This window comes from Dipteris shenzhenensis, chromosome 20 (assembly GCF_047967505.1).
Source record: "Dipteris shenzhenensis isolate YYH24624 ecotype China chromosome 20, Dip_SZ_1.0, whole genome shotgun sequence".
NCBI classification, from domain to species: Eukaryota; Viridiplantae; Streptophyta; class Polypodiopsida; order Gleicheniales; family Dipteridaceae; genus Dipteris; species Dipteris shenzhenensis.
In genome coordinates this window covers 20,646,726-20,661,620 of record NC_141615.1, presented here as the reverse complement: position 1 = coordinate 20,661,620, position 14,895 = coordinate 20,646,726, and the positions used below count along the sequence as shown (strand labels likewise).

Here is a 14,895-nt window from a genome sequence, read left to right as displayed (position 1 = left end):
GTTGGAACAACCCCATGGGAAGTAGGCACCATGTCACAATCTAGTTACACACAATGGTCGCCTAGCCCTCCCAACCCTTACACATAGAAGAAAAATTTAGTCCCTTTCCAAATCAAACATTTGGATGAACTAAAACGTATCAGTATTGCGATTGCAATTGCTTACACCCATGGTTGATTTGCAATTTATTTTTTTTTGCAATTGCAAGGTGTCAACTACAAGGCTGACAAGACAATTGCCTTAGTATGCCTAACAACGCAGTTGTAAACTACTAGCATATGCAATTTCGTTAGCTTTTTTTTCATTGTCATTCTAACATTCTATTTAGTCACTTTCGTCATGCTTGCAGTGCCAATTCATAGTGATGCAACAACATGTAGATGCGTAGTACAAAAACGCTAACTAAACTGATTTTGCAATGTGTCTACTTAACTATATTCCAAACACCAAAAACCATTTGCAATTGCAAACAAGAATGCTCAATCACCTATGAAGAATGCATTGTACTTCTAATGCCACTTGAATGGAATTTGCGATCGCAAGCTTTTTGCTCAACTACCTACGAAGAAAACAAATCCATTTCTAAGTGGTGCAGGAACATACGCAGTTTGTTTGAACTATGTCGCTAGTAAACTTAAGCTAACAAATGTGGTGCACCTTTTTTGAGGTCAAGAAGAACAAATTAATATGTAGTCTAAATGCTCTATTTCCCTCAGCGGAATGCCATTTCTACCCAAGTATTAGCTAGAGGTGGAATTCCCTTAGCGGAATGCCATTTCTACCCAAGCATTAGCTGGAGGTGGAACGTTTCGTCTAAAGGACATAAGTTCGACTATCCCAGTAGCATCCGCTTCGTCGACTTGAATGACAAGTCAACGAAGCGGATGCCACTGGGATACTCAAACTTGTCGACTTGAGCGGCGACAAGTCGACGAAGCGAATGCCACTAGGAAACTCAAACATATGTCCTTTAGATGAAACATTAAAAATTCTTCCTTGGCATTAGGAAACTTTAGAGCTCATTTTGGGGCCTTTTAGCCTAGAAGAAAATAGCCCTCCACCAATCAAAGGAGGGCCTACGTAACATCGAAAAAAAGCATAAAAAAGAGGAAAGTAGGAAAAAAATCTTACTTTCAATAGGGATATCTTTTTCATTAATAATATCTAGTGTACGCGAGAATGGATAAGAGACCCAAAAAAGCCAAAAAAGGTCCGGAAAAAGATTGTGCAATAGAACCAATTCCAACTGTCCAAATCGCATTCTACTACACAATCTTTTTCCAGGCCTTTTTTGGCTTTTCCAACCCTTTGGGTGTCCATTCTCAGCGTTTCAAAAGCCATTTTGGGTGTCGTGACCCACTCCGAACCATGGGCGATGTCAAAAACATCAAATTCTACACCAAATTTTCAGTGAAATTAAGTGGCACGTCTACTTAAAACACCTACGTTGTCAATTTGCTTTTTAACCTACCTTGTCAATTTGCTTTTTTATCTAATTTATTTTTGAAGCCACATATACATATTGACTCGAGGCTCTAAATACAAAATGTAACACCAAAGGGCTTACTCAAACTTTTTACCCAACAAGTCAAATTAAGGACGATCTCTAAGTGAGCTGGTTTTTTAAAATATTCAAAATCTCAACCAGGATTCTAAAGGCACACCAAAATTTTAGTCAGTTTTTTCCAAATTTAGCCGGTGCAAAATACACTAGGTATTAATTCATTATCGTAAGCCTCCTTGGCTAGCCATTCCCTACCTTTTCACCCTCTTCCTTGAGTGCATGCCAGAATCTCTGAACTCCTCTAGAATTCCGGTGGCGAATTGAATAACTCTCTGGCATCAAGATCCCTCGTTTTGGGGCAATCAAGAGGAGCTCGCAGGTGTTCAAAAATCAGAGGGTCCTAGTTGCAATTTGCATTCTTGTGGATGGCAGTCCAGGGCATTGAGCAGGGTCTCCTATCAAATGTATGGGCTTTGGGATGCATCGTCCTAAAGATGTTCCGTCTGCCAATATAACGGACCTTGCAGCTCGGCTGTTCCATATTCTTTCTTATTTTTCGTGATTTCTCCAGGCCACAGCTCTTGCCTTCCGGTCGCTTCAAACAACCAATCGTTCTACCTTGATGCTTTGCTATAATTGCGTCTCATGATGCTCAAGGCTTCTAATTTCTTCGGATTTCAGTCTTGGCTATAACAGGTATCAGAGACCTCCTCTTTAGAGGGATGGGATTGAGAGAAGCTGTGCGGCAGAGGAAATGCATGTCACATAGGCTGAACAAAAGGGCTGTTATGTAGACAGCAACAGTACATCCTTCTTAGGTTTGTTTTAGGCAGCCAGTACGCCCACCCTTGTCAGCACATAGGTTAGCAGAAGTGCAGCCATGTGGGCTGCTATGCAAGCCATGGCATAGGCCCTGAAGTAGGGCATATTAGCATCCGTGTGTGTTCATTAAGTAATGCAGAAGCATAACTGAACTTGAAAAGGGATAATCCGTCGTGGAGCCAAACACAAGATGTCTTCTACTTCTAAATTTATTATAAATGCTTGTAATTTTAATCCAAAATGCCTTTGGGGTATGGGGCCTAGGTCGGCCCTTTTGGACCAACTCATGCTCCATATCCCGACCTAGTCCACATCCCCTAGCCAAACAGAAATGGGCCGGCCAGGCCTTTCTTCTGCCGAATCCCCGGGCCACTGCTCCAGCTTCTGGTTAGGTCTCTATTAGGGCTTCCATGCCTCCAGGGGCCTGCCCATTTACTTTGCCTTCCAGCACACTGGGATGCTGCAGTGCCCATGTGGCAGTCCAATCGATGCCCACATAGCAGCCTTATGTGCTGCCTACATGGAAACCAACTTCCTGCATTGCCAGTGGCTTACAAGTCTCTGACACTAAGTTCTTGACTAGGTCTACTGTGTATCGTATGATGTCATGCAACTAGACCTCCATTACCCTATTAATAGAGGCCCATTCACCTATTCAAACCTTTGTAAATCTGAATTAATGCAACTTCCTTTATCTCAATGTACCTCATTCCTCCAATCTGATTGTCTTGCCTCATCCTCATGACTTGTATGTCCTTAGCCTTGCTAATTGAGTGACTATGGCTATCCTCTATATTCACAAAACTCTAGTGCAGTTGATCTCTCTATATTCTGACATGAACATGTTCATTTGTCTATGTACTTATCTTACCTTAGTGTTGCAATGAGCAATGCACTAGGAAGGATTCTTCACAGCATCTGCCTCCTCTGACTTTGACTCTCATCTTTTTTTAATTTTCCTTCTTATTCTTGCAATCTCTTGCAAGTTTGCAAACTTATCACAGCAGAAGCACCATTTCTTTTCCTCCCGCCATATAAGAGTCTCCACTCTCATTTGAAGCTTGCCCGTGTTACGAAAATTATATTTTCTGATATATCTTGCTTTGGATTTCATTATTTTAGTCAAGTGTGACTATGGCAAAGTACTACATAGGAGCGCACCGGACGCGGCGGGGGTCCTAGTGGATACTTTGTGTCGTTAGTTGGGGACGCCTGACTAGCTTGTGTTTTGCTATGCTAGATGGTCGGTATTATGGGTGATTCCATGTTAATACTGATGTCACTAGTGTTATTGGTGTTGTGCTTGATTATTGTGCTTTGAGCACGGTCTTTGAGCACGGTTATGTTGGGATCGGTTGATTCGGTGATTCGTTCAATCGATTGTTAATAACTAATGTAATTGGTGGCTTGAGTACAGGTGATGGAACTCATAGCGAGGATTGGAGTTAATGCGAGGGTACCGATCGAGGTATCGCACAGCGCATTATATATGGCCGTGGGCCAATTTTGCATTTGTTTTATTATTGCAAGTTTGAGCAATATATTTTGTTGAGGACATAATTCATTTTGGGACCTAAGATGGCTATGTAAAGCAAATCCCTTATTTTTGGATGAGAGGGATAATTTTGGCTCCTTGGTGCTTTTATGAAATATCATAAATACTCTAGATGGAAAAGCGTGAGCCACTCATCTAGGGGGGGAGATTGTACCCATTCTGCTGTCACTTTCATGGTGTGATTGTGTTTCTTCTTCTCCAATTGATTATGTGGTGAATTCATGTGTTGAAAAGATTACCTCTTGGTTTCAGTGGTATCAGAGTCTTAGTCACGCTCTTGCGAAGGAATCAAAGAGAAGCTCCCTCGTGTGGAAATTGAAAGGGAGAGAAGTCCTTTGGAAGATTCAAGAGGACTATGTGACACTTATGCCGAGATAAAGCTTGTGGTCATGGGAGAGAGAAAATTTTGCATTCAGGAAAGTGTGCATTGAGCTTTAGGTCTTGAGCCTTAAAGATCGCGCCAAGTACTCAGACTGGCGTCATCTGAGAGTGCTCTCAACGGAAGCAAGAACGGAAGAAGGAGAGAGAGAGAGAGAGGGAGACAGAGAGCCACACAAGTTTTGGTGGGTGCAGAACCACCCTAATCTTCTTTTTCATTCATTTATATATATGTTTGAGTATTGTACATAACCGGGGTAAAGGCACAGTGACCTTTAACCCCCACAACCTCCTACTTAAAGGACAATGTGCTTTTAAGGGAGAACAACCAGTGAGCATACTATCCAATGCCCATCAATACACGACAATACTCAAACCGCTGACTAGGTAGACTCTTCGTCAGCATATCTGCGGGGTTATCATCTGTATGAACCTTGACAAGCTCTATGCGCTTGTCCTCAAGTACCTCCCTGATGAAATGGTACCTGACCTCAATGTGTTTGGTCTTTGCATGAAAGACCAAATTCCGTGCTAGCTGAATAGCACTCATGGAATCACTATGCAATGTCGGTACACCTGTATGAATCCCCAAATCTCCCACTAGCCGATCAAGCCATATAGCCTCCTTGCAACCCTCTGTAGCTGCAACATACTCAGCCTCTGTGGTAGACAAAGCAACGCACTTCTGTGCGCGAGACATCCACGACACTACACCACCTGCAAAGATGAACACATAATCAGAAGTGGATCTCCTAGTATCCACATGCCCTGCATAGTCTGAATCTGTGTACCCAAGTACACGCATGTCTCCTCTACCAAAGCAAATGCACATCTCCTTGGTACCCTTCATGTACCTCATGATGCACTTAACTGCCTCCCAATGTCTCTTTCTTGGATTAGCCATATACCGGCTAACAACTCCCACTGCAAATGCAATGTCTGGTCTAGTAGCTATCATAGCATACATAAGACTCCCAACTGCTGATGCATAAGGAACCTTGGCCATCATGGCCCTTTCCTCATCTAATTTGGGACTATCTGTATGACTCAGTTTCACATATGGAGGCAATGGAGTACTCACTGCCTTTCCCCCCTCCATATTGAAACGCTGCAATACTTTTGTAACATACTCTTTTTGTGAAAGCCAAAGGAGTTTCCTACTCCGATCACGCGTGATGCGCATACCAAGAATATGACTTGCAAATCCCAAATCCTTCATATCAAAGGCCTCATGCAACTTGGCCTTTAATGCATCTAGCTCATAAGTATTCTTGCTAGCCAATAGCATATCATCCACATATAGTGCCAGGATTATCAGGCTACTATCCTTAGCCCTTTTAGTGTAGAGGCAGTGATCAATTTCACTCCTCCTAAAACCCTGGGACCGAATGAAAGCATCAAACTTCTGATACCATTCTCTAGGCGCTTGCTTAAGACCATAGAGACTCTTCTTCAGCTTGCAAACTAAATGCTCTTTGCCCTTTTCTTCAAAGCCTTCTGGCTGCACCATGTAAATTTCCTCATGCAAATCCCCATGCAAGAAAGCTGTCTTGACATCCATCTGCATAAGCTCCATATCCTCTGCTGCCACTAGTCCAAGCATGCATCTAAGTGTGGTCATCTTCACAACTGGAGAGAATATCTCATCAAAGTCCACACCCTTCTCTTGCTTGAACCCTTTAGCCACCAAACGGGCCTTGTACCTAGGCACATCATCACCTGTGACCTTCATTTTGTAGACCCATTTACATGGCAATGCTTTCTTTCCATGTGGCAAAGAAACCAAGTCCCAAGTCTTATTCTTCATAAGTGAACTCATCTCTGATTGCATAGCATACTCCCACTTGCGTTGATCCTCACGCATCATAGCCTCTCTATAGCAAGAAGGCTCCCCGCAATCAATAAGCATCACATAGTCTACCCTTGGAACAAACCTATCAGGCGGTCTAGACACTCTAGATGATCTTCTCAAGGGCATTTCAGCTTGCTGTCCCACTTGCATATCAGCCACATTTGGCTCATCATTTCCACCAATAGATGATCCATCATCTACCCTTGATTGTATACCTGTGGGAGTACTTGGTTGTACCATTTCTTGCACATTTGGTGCATGGACAGCTTGCTGTCTATCAACATATGAAGGTGGATTCACATCCTGGAAAGTGATTCTCCTCATTTCCACATCCCTCATGGGTGCTTTATGCATCTTCTTCTCATTGAAGACCACATCATGGCTGCGTATGATCTTCTTTGCTTCTGGATCCCAGAGACGATAGCCCATCTCTCCACTTTCACCATAACCCAGAAAGATGCATTTCCTAGACTTAGGATCTAGCTTCTTTCGAAGCTCTTTTGGCACATGTGCATATGCCTCACACCCAAATATACGCAAATGAGAGTAAGAGGGCTTCTTGCCACTCCATGCCTCTTCAGGAATACCACCATCCAAACTCTTACTAGGTGATCTATTGATCACATACACTGCAGTCTTCATTGCCTCAGCCCAAAAACCACCAGAAAGACTTGCATTGGAAAGCATGCATTGCAACCTTTCTTGAATGGTACGGTTTATCTTTTCTGTAACTGGAATTTGCTCTGGAGTACGAGGGGATGTGAGCTCCCTCTTAATCCCACGTGTATCACAGAAATGTTGAAAGTCATGAGAGAGATACTCTCCACCATTGTCAGTCCGTAGGCATTTAAGCATTCTACCTGACTGATTCTCAACCAAGGCCAGCCATTTCTGAAATACCTGGAACACATCACTCTTCCGAGCTATAGCATAAGCCCACACTTTCCTAGTTGCATCATCAATGAATGTCACATAGTATTCAGCCCCGCCTAATGACTGTGTAGGCATGGGACCACATACGTCTGAATGCACTAAATCAAGCATTTCAAACTCTTTCTTTCCCCTTCTTTTATGGGCTGATTTAGTCTGCTTCCCATAGAGCCAATGCTCATAAAATTCAAAATCAGAGAAACTCAAATGCGGTACATAACCCAAACGGCATAAGAGTTTCATTCCATTCTGGCTCATGTGCCCCAACCTGCAATGCCACAAAGAAGTGCTTGCCTGCTCGGTTATTGCAACAACATGATCAAATACCCCTGATACATGTAAGGGATACAAAGTCCCACACTTGGCACCCCTGGCCAAAAGCATAGAGCCCTTTTGAATTTTCCAACTCTGAAAGCCAAAAGTGGTGTGAAAACCAGCATCATCTAGCTGACCCACTGAAATAAGACTCTTGGTCAGCTTAGGCACATGTCTCACATGTTTCAAAACAAATGCAGACCCATTTGCAAAAGAAAACTTTATGTCACCTGCTCCCACTATGTCACATGCATAGTCATTTCCGAGATGCACACAACCTGTCTTTCCACTATCATAAGTGGAGAACCATTCCCTATGGGGAGTAACATGAAATGAAGCACCAGAATCCAAAATCCAATCCTGGGAATATGCATCATCTGAAGTGGTAATCTGAAGTGGTAAGCAAGTCTGCAGATAAACTAGACATGAAGAGAACGTCATTGTCACTATCATGTGTGACTGCATTGATCTCCTCGATCTTCACTTTTCCTTTGTCCTCCCTTAGACTCTCTTCCTTTTGATTTGCACCCCAATTTGCATTCTTTTTCTTATCCCTTTGCTCTCTTTTTAGCTTGTAGCAATCCTTTTTCATATGGCCCTTCTTGCCACACTGGTAACACTCAATGTTCCGTGCCCTGGATTTGCTACGTGACTTCCCTCTTTCTTGGGACTTCCCCCTGAACTGTGATCTACCCCTTTGCACATTTAAGGCTGCATCCTGCTTGTTGCCATCCATAGACTTCCGTCTAATCTCCTCGGCCAACAAGCTACCCACAACATCATCAAATTTCAGTACTCCACCAGGTGCAGAGTTACCAACAGTTGTACGGAAGGTATCCCATGAGGATGGCAATGAACATAAGAGAAATATTGCCTTAGTCTCCGCATCAAAATTCATCTTCTGAGCCTGAAGCTAGCTGAAAATAATATTGAATTCATTCAAGTGAGAAGCAATGGAGACCCCTTCCTTCATTTGCAGCTCAAACAACCTCTTCATGAGGTAAACTTTATTAGAGGCAGTTTCCTTCTCATAAGTGGCACACAGTTTCTTCCACAAATCTTCCGTAGTCTGCTCATTTTACTACTGTGAAATAAACTGACTCTGCAAGATGAAGTCTAATAGTAGACTTTGCTAATGCATCCAACTCATTCCAATCATCCTCAGACATATTTGCAGGCTTAGCTTCAATCCCTGCCAAGGGTTCAATTTGCTTCTTTTGAATAAGCACATCCCTTATCTGTTCTTTCCACAAAGAAAAGTTTGTCCCATCAAACTTTTTAATGCTGAAAAACTCCTTTTCAGACATGGAAGAGGATGCCATAATGCAAATAAAGCAAAATCCCAAATGCTAGTTCCTGCAAGAGAGAATCACAACAAATACCAGGTGCATCCAAATGTGTATGCCACAATAGATTGAAATATCACCAAAAGCTCAAAGCATCAAAAGATACATCTGACTCATGTGCATATACTATGCATCCATATGAGCAAATCTGACCCAAAAGAAAATGCCAATAAGTGCCAAATGACTCAAGCATAAACACCATCCACTGGCATATGCATCAATAATATCTCATCCAAGAGAGCATAGCACTATCAGTGCATCACCTGCAATGTGTCAAAGCTGTCCCTCAGCTTAAAATAGCATCCATGTGCAAAGCGTCCATAAAAATGGCATCCCACAAGGCAATTTGGGCCTATCAGCGCATCCAATAAGGACCGCAATGCATCCAAATGGCCTATAAATCATCCACTACAACCCAATGCACACCACGAATGAGCGCACACTGCTCAAACTGCAACCAAAGTGATCTGCATAAGGTATGCTCAAGAAATCATAGTCCCACGGTAATGAGCGCTACTGAAAATAGAACCTGAGATGCCTCAAAACATGGGTGCCATTGCATAATCGGAATCAGCAAGAAAATCTGCAAATATCTCTCTTCTGCCAGAACTCCAAAATCCCAACCGATGAGTGAGAAATGGGAGTCAACACTTATCCACTGCCATGTGGCATAAATCTAAGGTTTCAAAACCTTAGAATGAAAAATGCATAACAGAGAGACGAAATCGAATACACAGAGATCTATAACTCTGAAAATCTTCCACCGAATTGCGCAAGAACTGACAGGTAGGGGTTTTTGGGCCATAGTTGTAAGACACGTTAAGACACGACACGTTAGACACGCTTTAGACACGAGTGTCTAAAGTGTCTTAAAGATAAGACACGTAAGACACGTTTTCCAGTTATAATAATATTAAATAAATATTAAATTTAAAAATATAAGTATGTATAAGTACAACTTGGTAGCAATGTAGCATGCTGCATGACTAGCTGCTAGTTTTAAGTTTTAACATTTTAGAAGTACAATGTAGTTAAGAGTCAATCATCATAGTCTTCAATAAAGTTTAAACATATGTCATAAATAACTCGGCCAATGCCACATGAAATTTGAATGAAATCTGAATCCTCATACATATAACTGACTGGAAAACTTTTGAATCTCAAGACTCATCCTAGTCTGAATCTGAGTCAAGAGTCAAGTCTCTCAAGACTCATCCTAGTCTGGACTCTGAATCTGCTAGGTCACTGCCACTGCTGGATCCAAAGTCACCATCAGTGATAGTGTTACCCTCACTATCATACTGTGGCTCCTCGGGCACCTCATCCTCCTCCTCCTCCTCCTCATCCTCCCCCTCCTCCTCGTCCAAGGCAGACCGCATAGGTGTATCTGACGAGGTACTGGCCATAGCCACGGCTCTCCCATGGCCACGTCGGATGGCACAACCATGACCTCGTGCTCCTCTTCCACCACTCCTGCCTCTGACTCTGCCTCTGCCTCTGCCCCTGCCCTCTGATGTGTCCCTCTGTGCTGGAATAGCAATGGCTGATGATGCTGATCTACAACGTGAACGAGTGACTCGTCTATCTATGGTCTCTAGCTCTCTATGTAGCTGTGCATATATCTCCTCCTCATCAGCTTCAACTCTAGCATAAGTAGGCAACTCGGTTATGTCAATGGTTGTAGGATCCACCTGCAACAACATTTAGAAGCAATGAAGCATATGTTATTATGTTCAATGTTCATTGTTATGATTTCAATTTCCTAGATATATTTAGAATCGAAATCATAGATGATAGAACTGTGAACATGTTACAATAGACTCAAGCTAGTAGCTACCAATGTTACCTGCATTGGACCTGCCAAGTTTTTAAGCTTTCTTATAAGCCTCAAGTTTGCACGGCAGTATACTAAGCGCTCGAGTTGCCTTGTGCTTAACTTGTTCCTTATTTTCGTATGGATCAAAGAGTAGGAGCTCCAGTTCCTCTCGCATGCTCCTGCTGGCACATTCCTTTTGCCATTTGGTTCCAAATCCCGATTGGCATTTACAAATCGAGATTAAAGGAGTGAGAATCAAGATCACTCATCATCTACATTTACAGTTTAAACTTTACCTAACCAGGAATAGCAAATGCCAAACTTCAAAGATATATGTCTCAGCTCTCACCTGAGATAAAATCCGGAGAGCCAACTTCCGCACTCGAGGAGTGGAGTAGCCATATGTCTCCCACCACTCAATTGGCTTCACACAAATCTCTTTCCTTCTAGACGTGGGTCTAGAGAAGGAAGCACCCACACTATTCTGATACTGAGAAAGCTCCAAGTCCAACTCCAATTGCTCATCCTCTGAAAAAACCCTCCCTATGTAGGCATCTCTATTCGCCAATAACTCTGGCTTATTGAATAAATCAGCTGACTTAAACAGTGGATGCAAAAGTGTTGCAAGCCCATGGATGGGCCTACACATGAACTGCCATCTCGTATCCACTAGAGACCTTATTTCTTCCAATCTACATATCAACATAATTTGTAAATTATAATAAACACTTGTCACTGATAATGGATTTATGATAAGTGATGATTCATTACTTATTAATATAATGGACATAGACCAACCTTACCTCTCAGGTGCGAGGGAGCTACATGTACTCAGCGAAACACGCAACTGCTCCATGAAATGATGGACCAAGCCAAGAGTACTTCCCTCCATATCAGTCACCCGCAAGACAGCGAATAAAGGATGGAGAGCTTTCACTATGGACTCCATGTCAGTCCAAAGTGAGTGATCCAAGCACATCCTCTGTACTGTCATGCTCTCTGCCCTGGTAGAGTCAGGCCACTCTAACCACATCCGAGACACCACTGTTTGTCGAAGAGCTGCATGCACTGCAAGAAGGCGCTCCAAAACAATGTGCATGTATGCAAAGTGTGTCTTCGATGGCCGGACAATTTCCAAGTTGCTATGCTCCCTGAATATGGCCAAGGCCTTGGGCTTCTTCTTAAAGAAGGCTGCAATGGTACTAGCAGTCTGCATCACACTAGCAATCCAAGGGAGCCGACCGATGTCCTCCATGAGAAGGTCTAGGCAATGTGAAGCACAAGGAGTCCATACAATGGAAGGAAACTCTGCCTCCACAAGCTCTCCCATCCTCACACAATTACTTGCATTGTTTGTAACAACTTGGACCACATTCTCAGGCCCTATCTCAAATGATAGCTGCTCGGATATGCTGAAAAATGACTTCACCTGTAGTGCTAGCACCTCCTCGACCTGTATCAACAGCTTTCAGTACGTACCAAGGCATGAGGATACCAATATATTAATGATGCCCCTCCTCCTAACATCACTCCAACCATCAGACAGAATGCTGCAACCAAATTTCTTCCATCCCTCCTTGATAGGATCAAGAGCTTTGTTAATTCTGCCTATCTCCTCCTCCAACACAGATGTCCTCATCGCACCATATGTCACACCTGTCCATGTATCTGTAGCTCCCACAGCTGCCACTGCCTTGATCATCCTCTTCCACTGTGGTGTTTGTAGGACATTGAAAGCAAAATTGCATTCAATCACAGTCCTCCCAATTTCAATATTTGCCAAAACGCTGCCGCTCTTTTTGCCAAGACTGTGTGGACAATGCACCTGATAAAGTCCCCTGGTGCTTTTTCGAAGTAGCCATAGTGGTGGATGGTTGTGAGGATGTAGCAAAAGCAATGCCCTCTTTCCTAGCCCTCTTCTTTGCATGAGAGGAACCAATAGCACTAGAGTCACTATCCATAGCATCATCAAGGTTGATAGTGTGAGACTCAGGCCCCAACAAATCCTCATCTTGCAAGGCAGCAGGCATGGTACTAGGTCCACCACAAAGTTTTGGATGATCTCTGATAACTTTCTGCGCAATCTCAAAAGGAACAGAAGTACATCCACCAATTCCCCTACCACCAAGTCCAGACACATGGAGAATAAGACGTGTCGCTGAGCTCACAAAAGGCTCGCCACAATAATTGCATTTCCACTCTTTGTTTCTTGACCCCGTTGCCACAGCGGGGTTAATCATAGTGGTATGGATCCCCCAAAGTGGATTTGGAGATTTAGGCATGGTAAATCTCTGCTGCAGCCTGCTATGCTGTAATTCTCTGTTGCTATGCTATAATTCTCTGCTGCTATGACCTGCGACCTGTCATGTTGGCATGCACACGAGCATAATTCAATATAAATTTTGGGAGAAGTAGAACAAGCAAGTGAACTGCAATCTATAGACTAATTGTGTTGAGAAATGCACATGCCAAGCTTGAAGCAAGCTGCAATAGAAGCTTGAAGGCTCAAGCATTAAGCAGTGACAAGTCTAATGCATAAGGTGCTATCATCTATGCAGCCCTAAGGAGGCCAAATTAATTAGGGCTTTCAGCCCATACTTTGCCCCCTTTAAATTTACTGTTATTCTAGCAGGCTCTTATATGAAACAAACCCAGAAGAGGGCCAACTTTCTTAGGGATTTCAGGAATCAGCCCATAATTGCCCCAATTTTTTGGGAAAGGAGAAAGCAAGATGCAGAGTGGAGCCAGCACTATATAACAAGATAAAAGAAGGCTGAAGCAAACGATGCAGTGTGCACAATGTGAACCTGAAGGCAGGCTGAGCTCCAGCCTCCAACGTTGATGGTCGTCACCCAAACCAGCAGGTGCAGAAGGTGCCAAAAATGAACGTACAGTAAATCCGTACAGTGTACGGTGGATCCGTACGGTGTACGGCAGATTTGTACGGGGTGTGTACGTCAAGACTCGAGTCCGTACGGTGTGTACGTCCTGTCTGTACGAGATACGTGAAGTTTGTACGGCAAATCGTCAGCAGTTGTGCGGGAGAGGTGAAACAGCGTACGGAACCGGACGGCTTGTACGGCGAAACGAAAATGCAAAGTCTAAGGTTCCATTGTCCAAAACGTAGGGTTTTTTTAATTTTATAAAAAAAATTTAGAGCGTGTCTAAACGTGTCTTAAGGTAAGACACGTGTCTTAAGTATCTTAAGTGTCTTACCATAAGACACGAGTATCTTAACAACCATGTTTTGGGCGTCTGGAACGCAATGGGACAGATGGTTTTGGAAACCGTGGTCTCAATCACTGGGTCCAACACACGGGCTGAAAAACGTCTTTTGAAACAGAGCTGTTTGTAAACTCCACCGGAGTGTGAATGATGAGCAACATAGAAGTTTTAGGACCTCCTGAGTCCACCGGAACTGACAGATCTGCAAATGGTTGCTCCAAACTTGAGTTCCAACACCCGGGCAAAAAACGCAGGAACTGACACAGTGAGTCAGAAATCCAATGAAATGATCCCAAATTCAAGAATGAAGGTGTTTCCAAGCTCCTGAAGTAATGTGGACACCAAAAGCAAGCAATAGTTGCCTCTACAAGTCAATATGGAGTCTCTGTCATCGAACGGAACAGAGAAAAGCTCAAAAAATGACTTTTTCTTTGAAAGCTCTTAACAGGCTCTCAAAACCACTTCCCAAAGCCAAAGTGACTTTTCCAAATGTTCCTCCAAGGTCTCTGCACACTCGGATGCAAGTAAAGTCGCCCACAAAGCTTCCCACAGAGCTTCTCCTTCCTCCCACAGAGCTGCTGAGCTTCAAGCATTCACGCACGCTCAGCTAGATCACCCGGGCTCTGATACCAGTTGAGAGTGCTCTCAACGGAAGCAAGAACGGAAGAAGGAGAGAGAGAGAGAGAGAGGGAGACAGAGAGCCACACAAGTTTTGGTGGGTGCAGAACCACCCTAATCTTCTTTTTCATTCATTTATATATGTGTTTGAGTATTGTACATAACCGGGGTAAAGGCACAGTGACCTTTAATCCCCACATCATCATCTTGGGAGAACCACAACTGATCGTTGGCAAACTTTGAAGAAGACTCCCAAAGTCCTACCCCAGCCTATGTCTTAACTAATCGGATTCCGTACCTTCAAGTAGTCAGGACTCAGGAGTCACCAGTGAGAGCAGCGGCTCACAGTAGCTCGGCGCCCGCTTGCGATTCCACCATCCGCTTCCCTAGGGTCAGCCTTGCATTAAAGGATAGGTGCACAGTGTAGTCGTGTTGCCCTTAATACTCTAGCAGCCTCGAATTTTATTCCGCGTACTTATTTGCGGCATTTCAACACGTCTACTGCAAATTCAACAAGAGTTTTTCACTGCGTGC

At 43.4% G+C, this 14,895-nt stretch overlaps 1 pseudogene; it reads right to left on the bottom strand.

The window, feature by feature from the left end:
• Window positions 1-832: 832 nt before the first annotated feature.
• LOC147889400 (uncharacterized) lies at window positions 833-12,758 on the bottom strand (annotated as a pseudogene).
• Window positions 12,759-14,895: the final 2,137 nt, after the last annotated feature.